The following is a 7,649-nucleotide window of genomic DNA, read 5'->3' as shown; positions in this document are numbered from 1 at the left end:
ATTTATCAGTAACCTTTGCACCTAGCCCACAATATATGTGTACCTAACACCCTTGTGCGTACCTTGCACCTGTTCTTCTTACCTTTTACCCACATCCTGCATCCTGCTATCGTGAGCTAAGCTCTATAGCAACACCGTATTTAAACATAAGAGCATATTTATATTTTCTATTTCCTTATTCCTTGTTTGCTACTGAGGCCTTTATGGGGGCCTTTCTACTGCATGCTTAAGTATACTGAACTGCTAACTCATATTGGGTGGGATTGCTGAAGCCATTTCTAACATTTCCCCCCTCAAAAAGCCTTTAAGAAATTGAAGTAAGCCTTGTGATAGGTGCATTATCCTCAGTACTTTGTTTCATAACGATTTGTTGAGTATTAATGCTTCTAATGCTTTTCAAAATCTTTGCCAAATTGTGTCTGAACCTTATCCCGATGAAGAAATAGAGGACAGGTTGAGACAGCTATGGAAATAGGCAATGGCTTCTGTTATAATTAAAGCGTAATCAAATCTTTCATCCAAAATAATCTTCTGGTATGCAGCCCGAATGAGTTTTAAGAGATTTAAGGGAGTTTGTGTAACAATGAACACCATAACTATAACAAATATTATTTTTAAGGATTTGTGCTTATGGAATCCTTTGGAATCTACTAATGTCTTCACAATCTTCGAATAACAGATAGCCATGACTAGCATAGGTAAGAAGAATCCAAGGATTATCTGAATCACTTCTGTGAACAGTTCCAACAGGCGCGTAGAGTATTTTGCAATGCATACCCTCTTATCCGCTTCAACCTGTGTACTAAACAAAAATTGGGGCAGCGCCAATGCCAGGGAGATTATCCAGACTAAAATACAAACTACTTTGTCCCATAACATTCTTTTGCCTAGACTGGCACGAGCTTTGGTGGCGTGAATGATAGAAATGTATCTATTGACTGTTATGCAGGTGAGGGTTAACATAGAACCATACAAATTCAGGGTGTACATACCTCAGATGATTTGACATGGCAAAGTGTGAAAGATCCATTCCCGGGCGGCAGAGTAAGCCCAGAATGGCAAAGTACAAAGAAAACACAAATCGGCCATAGCCAAACTCACCAAATATATATCTGTCAACACTTTCAGTTTTTCATAGAAAATCAAAATAATTAGAACCAAAGTATTTCCTGACACTCCAAGAATACAGGTAAATATCTACATACTGACTAAGAAAACTTGACTAAACGCTGAAAATATCTCATGAGGATTTTCTTCATGAGATGTGGTGTTGAGATAGTCATAATAATCATAGTCCTTGATCTCCATCTTGTCAAATACCTTCAGGCCGAGACCGTACGGTCTCCGATAGTCACTTTTCTTCGAGTTCTTGATTCTTCACTCCTGCCGCTGGAGAGTCTTTCGCTACCCTTGTCACTGGTTCCACTGGTGATGACGCTGTTTGAGTCTACTCACGCGGATCCACCTCGATATTTCATTCAATTTCAGGTTGGGGTCCCCCCCCAGATGTCCTTAGGGAAACCCTTCTGCCACCTTTAAATACGAATACAGTCTTCCGCTTGGTTTGAATAAATGGGTCCCTCTAGCGGCAGTCTCTGGAACCCTGGTGTATACCTGTGAAGATTATGTAATACAAACTGCAGGGCAGTTACATATTCAACAACAGCATTATCACCCAACATTGTATTTACAATATTTATAAAGTTTACAGAATTTCCCACCCCTGGTCCCAACCGTGGTGGTCTGCCATATAAACTCATATGGTGACAATTTAGTCTTTCCCTTTGGACTACACCTAACCCAAATTAGTACTATTGATAATACCAGCCACTTCAGTCCAGTTTCTCTACAAATCTTGGTCACAATTCCGATCATTTTGTTCATCCACCACACACAGGTTGGACCATGCCTGGAACAAGATGCGGGCTTCGGTCAATATAGTCCATTTGGATACGTTGGAGGGGATGGAAGACTCAGACCATGTTCCTTCTCCCGGTGTCCCCGCAGGTCCCTTTTTCTCCAGAAGCCTTTTCCACAAATACCACAGCCAAAGGGCCACAAGCCCGTGTGTCTTCGGCTATGGTGATGAGGTTGGAAGTCTGGGTGAAAGCTTTGCCACACACCCAACATTGGTGTGGCTTCTCACCCGTATGGGTTAAAGTGTGTTTCTTCATGTCAGACTTTTGGTAGAATCTCTTCCCACAGTACTGACAGGGATATTGCCGGTTTTCTGAGTGGATGAGAAGGTGAGTGGATAAGCTAGAGGTCGACCTAAAATTCTTGCCACATACCTTACATGTTCATGTAGGTCTGGTATTACTGTGTAAATGGCAGATGTGTATTGCCAGGCCATGTGAAGTGGAGAAGACCCTGTTGCATTTGACACACTTGTAGGGACCAGTACGGATTGGCAGGGGCTGACAGAGGAATTCTGATTCCAATCTAATACCACTGGCACTCCTGTCTTGTTGGAGTCCAGATGGGGCCATCACATAGATTTGGGGGTCACCTCGGGTCGCTCCAAGAGTCCAGGGGAGCCAAAGTCATTATAGATTCCCAGTGCTGGGCTGCACTGTAATCCATAGAAAGTGATCTCCGATCCCTGCCCATAAAAGGGACCAAGAGATGAACTACATTCTGGGATTGGGCCTGGCCTGTAACCCTGTGCCAAGTTTCTTGGCTCATTTCCAAAACTACTCGTCGTATAGGGTGTCATGGGCACCGGAAAGGGGGAAGGCTTCTCTATGGAGTGACAGGTGGAACTCTCAGAAGTTGGAGGGGGCGAGGAGAATGGCGGTCTCCAGAAATCCTCCAATTCTGTGGTTCTGTCACCTAGGCTGCTTTTGCCACTGGGACTGGGAACTAACTTGGAGGTCCCATCCGGCCCATCGAACAGCAGAGATTCCAGGGAGAAGTGGCCCGGGGAGGACTTTGATTCAGAGAGGCCCAAATTCATCTTTCCCATAACTTTAGTGTCTACCCAGATCTTGGCCAGGACACTTTTTAGGCTGGGATTATACTCCCCATCGGGGATATGGGGTTGGCGATAGTTGTAATGCTTCTTACTCTTCACCAGGAAAGACCTGGGCATGGTACCTCTTAGGATGAACAAAGGCGGCCGCCTGACCCTTCTGCTGCCTTTCCGCAGACAAGTTCCAGCCATCCGGGCTCCTTCAGGCGTCGGCACGGGAGTATCTTCTTAAGTCGCCTACCCTGCAGAAATAATGTTGAAAAACGATGGCGGAAGACAATTGTTGCCTGCCTCCTTCTGCTCTTTTTCCCTATACAGTACGGGGCATTAGTGGCAGTTCACGCACCTCTGCCTGTTGGGCTGACTGGTGCTTTGGGCATGTTGTCGACCACTTACTTACTTAAGCGTTATTTCAATTTCCTAAAGGCTTTTTCCACTATCTCCTAAAAAGACTCCTCTGTTCTTGGACTGGACATGGCACACACTGTTTCCCTTCTCTCAGGTCCCAAGTCTCCTAATAACGTGCCTTCCTCTTAGCAAAAGTTTACCAGGATGAAGAGCAGGAGGAGGAAGATCAAATGCAAGGACACTGGACATGTTTGTTAGACTCCATCATTTCCAGAGGCCTTCCATTCACCCTAATGAGTCCATCTCCTCTTTTATAGTGTGCAACTGCACCAACGGTCCTCTTCCTGCCTGTCGGGATGAATGTTGGGTTATCCCCCCCTCTGGTCACGAGCTGCAAGCATCATTCTAGGGAGATTACAGTCATCTGCTTCTTTTCAAAAGAAATTGGAACGTCTAATTTATTCGGCCTTTGTCTCACATCGAATTGAAATCAACAGTAAATGTCTGTCCATGCCACCTCAAGAAGTCACCACCATACAGGAATGGATTGTATTGAGGAACAAAAGATTATTGGATTTGGAGGGTCACAACCTGAAGTGGGGATGGCATGGATATCTATGGTATGATAAAGTAAAAGTTAATGTGGATTTTAATAATCATTTTATAAGACGTCCTTTGTTGAAAATATGGAATAAATACAAAACAAGGTTTTTTTCGAAAATACCACTATGTGTTTCAAGTCAAGAAGCATTTTATAAAAGAGAAATGGCTGGAAAAGAGAAATGGTTAACTTATCAAGAACTATTAGAAAATGTGCATGGAGAATATATAATGAAAGAGAAGGATATAGTTCACAATGGTTTGCCTATTTATAATTGTTAGAAAGATACAAAATGGATAAGAAAATGTATGTGTTTGAAATAAATAAATCTGATTTTGAAATAGGTTTGTGTACAAATGATGAATGTATAATTGCAAAAATGTATAAATTTTTATTGAAAATGGACATGGAAGAAGAACAAGTAAAAGAGTGTATGGTCAAGTGGGCAAAATTTTTTGGTTATAATATACAAATGGATCAATGGGAAAATATGTGGAAAAAAGGTTTGAAATTTACATTATGCTATAATCTTAAAGAAAATTTTTATAAAATGATGTATCATTGGTACATGACTCCAGAAAAGTTGTCAAAAATGTATAGTAATGTTTCTAATGTATGTTGGAAATGTAAACAACAAGAAGGATCTTTTTATCATATGTGGTGGTTGTGTAAACAGGCAAAATTATTTTGGGCACAGATAGGTAGGATGATGCAAAAAATCTTAAAGATAAATATTCAGTCAAAGCCAGAATTTTTTTTATTGGGTTTTATGGATAAACAAAAGGAAAAGAAATATGGAAGAATAATATTATATATGATTACGGCAGCAAGATTATTATATGCACAAAAGTGGGAAATGGAATCAATACCAACAATGGAAGAATGGCTATTGAAATTAATGGACTTAGTAGAGATGGACAAATTGACATGCCTTCTCAGAGAAAAAACGATAGATACATTTCTTAAGGAATGGAAGCCTCTTTTGGACTTTTTGTTGAAAGAAAAAAATGAAATGATGATAATGGGATTTGACGATTAATTAAAATAGACTATGGAAAAAAGTGAATTTCATATGTTTTAGGGGACAGGTTTGATATATATTATATACTTATAGCTGATCTGTGACAAATCGGAAGTCAAGTTTTTATTTTTATTTTTGTAGTATTGTTTTTGTTGTTCGATTTGTTTTATGAAAATTTGAATAATAAAAATTATTACAAAAAAAAAGAAGAAGTCACCACCATACACCATCAATGCTAACGTGTAGGAGTCAGTCAGACGTAAAAAAACACCCTATCGCGATTAGCATTAAAACATATGGCACTAGGTTGACAGGTGGACTGTAATTTTGGGCTTGGACTTTATTGGCCCCCACGGTTGAAAGCATCATTATTTTACAACCAGTCATCAATAGAAAGAAATTGATTCCAATGTCCTTCCCTTACAACAATCTTTAGACCCTGTTTCCCCCTCTGGCCATGTCATGCTTTATTCTCAGTTATAAAACATAATGAATTCCATACATTCATATCCAGTCTATTAGTCCTAATTATTAGTCCATTTATCCTGTATGTACACTATGTCTGACTTGATGAGGATATATCTGTCACCGACACAGAAGTCCTTTTGGCAAACAACACACTTAAAACATTCCAGGTGATACACTTTGTCTTTTACTCAGATGCTCATTTCACCAGGCCGGATTCGTTTATTACAGGAGGCACAGGGGCCATCCTGGCCGAAAAGCCTTAGATAGTCTTTTAGACACGCAACTCTGCCTAGTTTATAATGTTTTCGCCTTTCTATGTGTTTGACCCCATACACTTCACACCTGAGACAGTGTTCATGACAATATTCTTTTATGTCTTTGAGGAAATAACTTTTCTGTTGGCAACCTTTACCTTTTAACGGGGAAGAACATAAGAACATAAGAACATAAGAAGAGCCTGCTGGATCAGGCCAGTGGCCCATCTAGTCCAGCATCCTGTTCTCACAGTGGCCAACCAGGTGCCTGGGGGAAGCCCGCAAGCAGGACCCGAGTGCAAGAACACTCTCCCCTCCTGAGGCTTCCGGCAACTGGTTTTCAGAAGCATGCTGCCTCTGACTAGGGTGGCAGAGCACAGCCATCATGGCTAGTAGCCATTGATAGCCCTGTCCTCCATGAATTTGTCTAATCTTCTTTTAAAGCCGTCCAAGCTGGTGGCCATTACTGCATCTTGTGGGAGCAAATTCCATAGTTTAACTATGCGCTGAGTAAAGAAGTACTTCCTTTTGTCTGTCCTGAATCTTCCAACGTTCAGCTTCTTTGAATGTCCACGAGTTCTAGTATTATGAGAGAGGGAGAAGAACTTTTCTCTATCCACTTTCTCAATGCCATACATAATTTTATACACTTCTATCATGTCTCCTCTGACCCGCCCTTTCTCTAAACTAAAAAGCCCCAAATGCTGCAACCTTTCCTCGTAAGGGAGTCGCTCCATCCCCTTAATCATTCTGGTTGCCCTCTTCTGAACCTTTTCCAACTCTATAATATCCTTTTTGAGATGAGGCGACCAGAACTGTACACAGTATTCCAAATGCGGCCGCACCATAGATTTATACAATGGCATTATGATCTCGGCTGTTTTATTTTCAATACCTTTCCTAATTATCGCTAGCATGGAATTTGCCTTTTTCACAGCTGCCGCACACTGGGTCGACATTTTCATCGTGCTGTCCACTACAACCCCGAGGTCTCTCTCCTGGTCGGTCACCGCCAGTTCAGACCCCATGAGCGTATATGTGAAATTCAGATTTTTTGCTCCAATATGCATAATTTTACACTTGTTTATATTGAATTGCATTTGCCATTTTTCCGCCCATTCACTCAGTTTGGAGAGGTCTTTTTGGAGCTCTTCGCAATCCCTTTTTGTTTTAACAACCCTGAACAATTTAGTGTCATCAGCAAACTTGGCCACTTCACTGCTCACTCCTAATTCTAGGTCATTAATGAACAAGTTGAAAAGTACAGGTCCCAATACCGATCCTTGAGGGACTCCACTTTCTACAGCCCTCCATTGGGAGAACTGTCCGTTTATTCCTACTCTCTGCTTTCTGCTTCTTAACCAATTCCTTATCCACAAGAGGACCTCTCCTCTTATTCCATGACTGCTAAGCTTCCTCAGAAGCCTTTGGTGAGGTACCTTGTCAAACGCTTTTTGAAAGTCTAAGTACACTATGTCCACTGGATCACCTCTATCTATATGCTTGTTGACACTCTCAAAGAATTCTAATAGGTTACTGAGACAGGACTTTCCCTTGCAGAAGCCATGCTGGCTCTGCTTCAGCAAGGCTTGTTCTTCTATGTGCTTATTTAATCTAGCTTTAATCATACTTTCTACCAGTTTTCCAGGGACAGAAGTTAAGCTAACTGGCCTGTAATTTCCGGGATCCCCTCTGGATCCCTTTTTGAATATTGGCGTTACATTTGCCACTTTCCAGTCCTCAGGCATGGAGGAGGACCCAAGGGACAAGTTACATATTTTAGTTAGCAGATCAGCAATTTCACATTTGAGTTCTTTGAGAACTCTTGGGTGGATGCCATCCGGGCCCGGTGATTTGTAAATTTTTATATTGTCCATTAAGCTTAGAACTTCCTCTCTCGTTACCACTATTTGTCTCAGTTCCTCAGAGTCCCTTCCTGCAAATGTTAGTTCAGGTTCAGGGATCTGCCCTATATCTTCCACTGTG

The 7,649-nt window shown here is 41.4% G+C and overlaps 2 pseudogenes; both read right to left on the bottom strand.

Moving 5' to 3' along the window:
- Positions 1-304: 304 nt before the first annotated feature.
- LOC133377999 (C-X-C chemokine receptor type 6-like) lies at positions 305-1,308 on the bottom strand (annotated as a pseudogene).
- Positions 1,309-1,932: 624 nt separating this feature from the next.
- Positions 1,933-3,091, bottom strand: LOC133377998 (zinc finger protein Gfi-1-like; annotated as a pseudogene).
- Between the last annotated feature and the right edge of the window lie 4,558 nt (positions 3,092-7,649).

This window comes from Rhineura floridana, chromosome 2 (assembly GCF_030035675.1).
Source record: "Rhineura floridana isolate rRhiFlo1 chromosome 2, rRhiFlo1.hap2, whole genome shotgun sequence".
In the NCBI taxonomy this organism is placed as follows: Eukaryota; Metazoa; Chordata; class Lepidosauria; order Squamata; family Rhineuridae; genus Rhineura; species Rhineura floridana.
The sequence above is the reverse complement of the archived record's forward strand: the minus strand, read 5'-3'. Positions and strand labels throughout refer to the sequence as shown.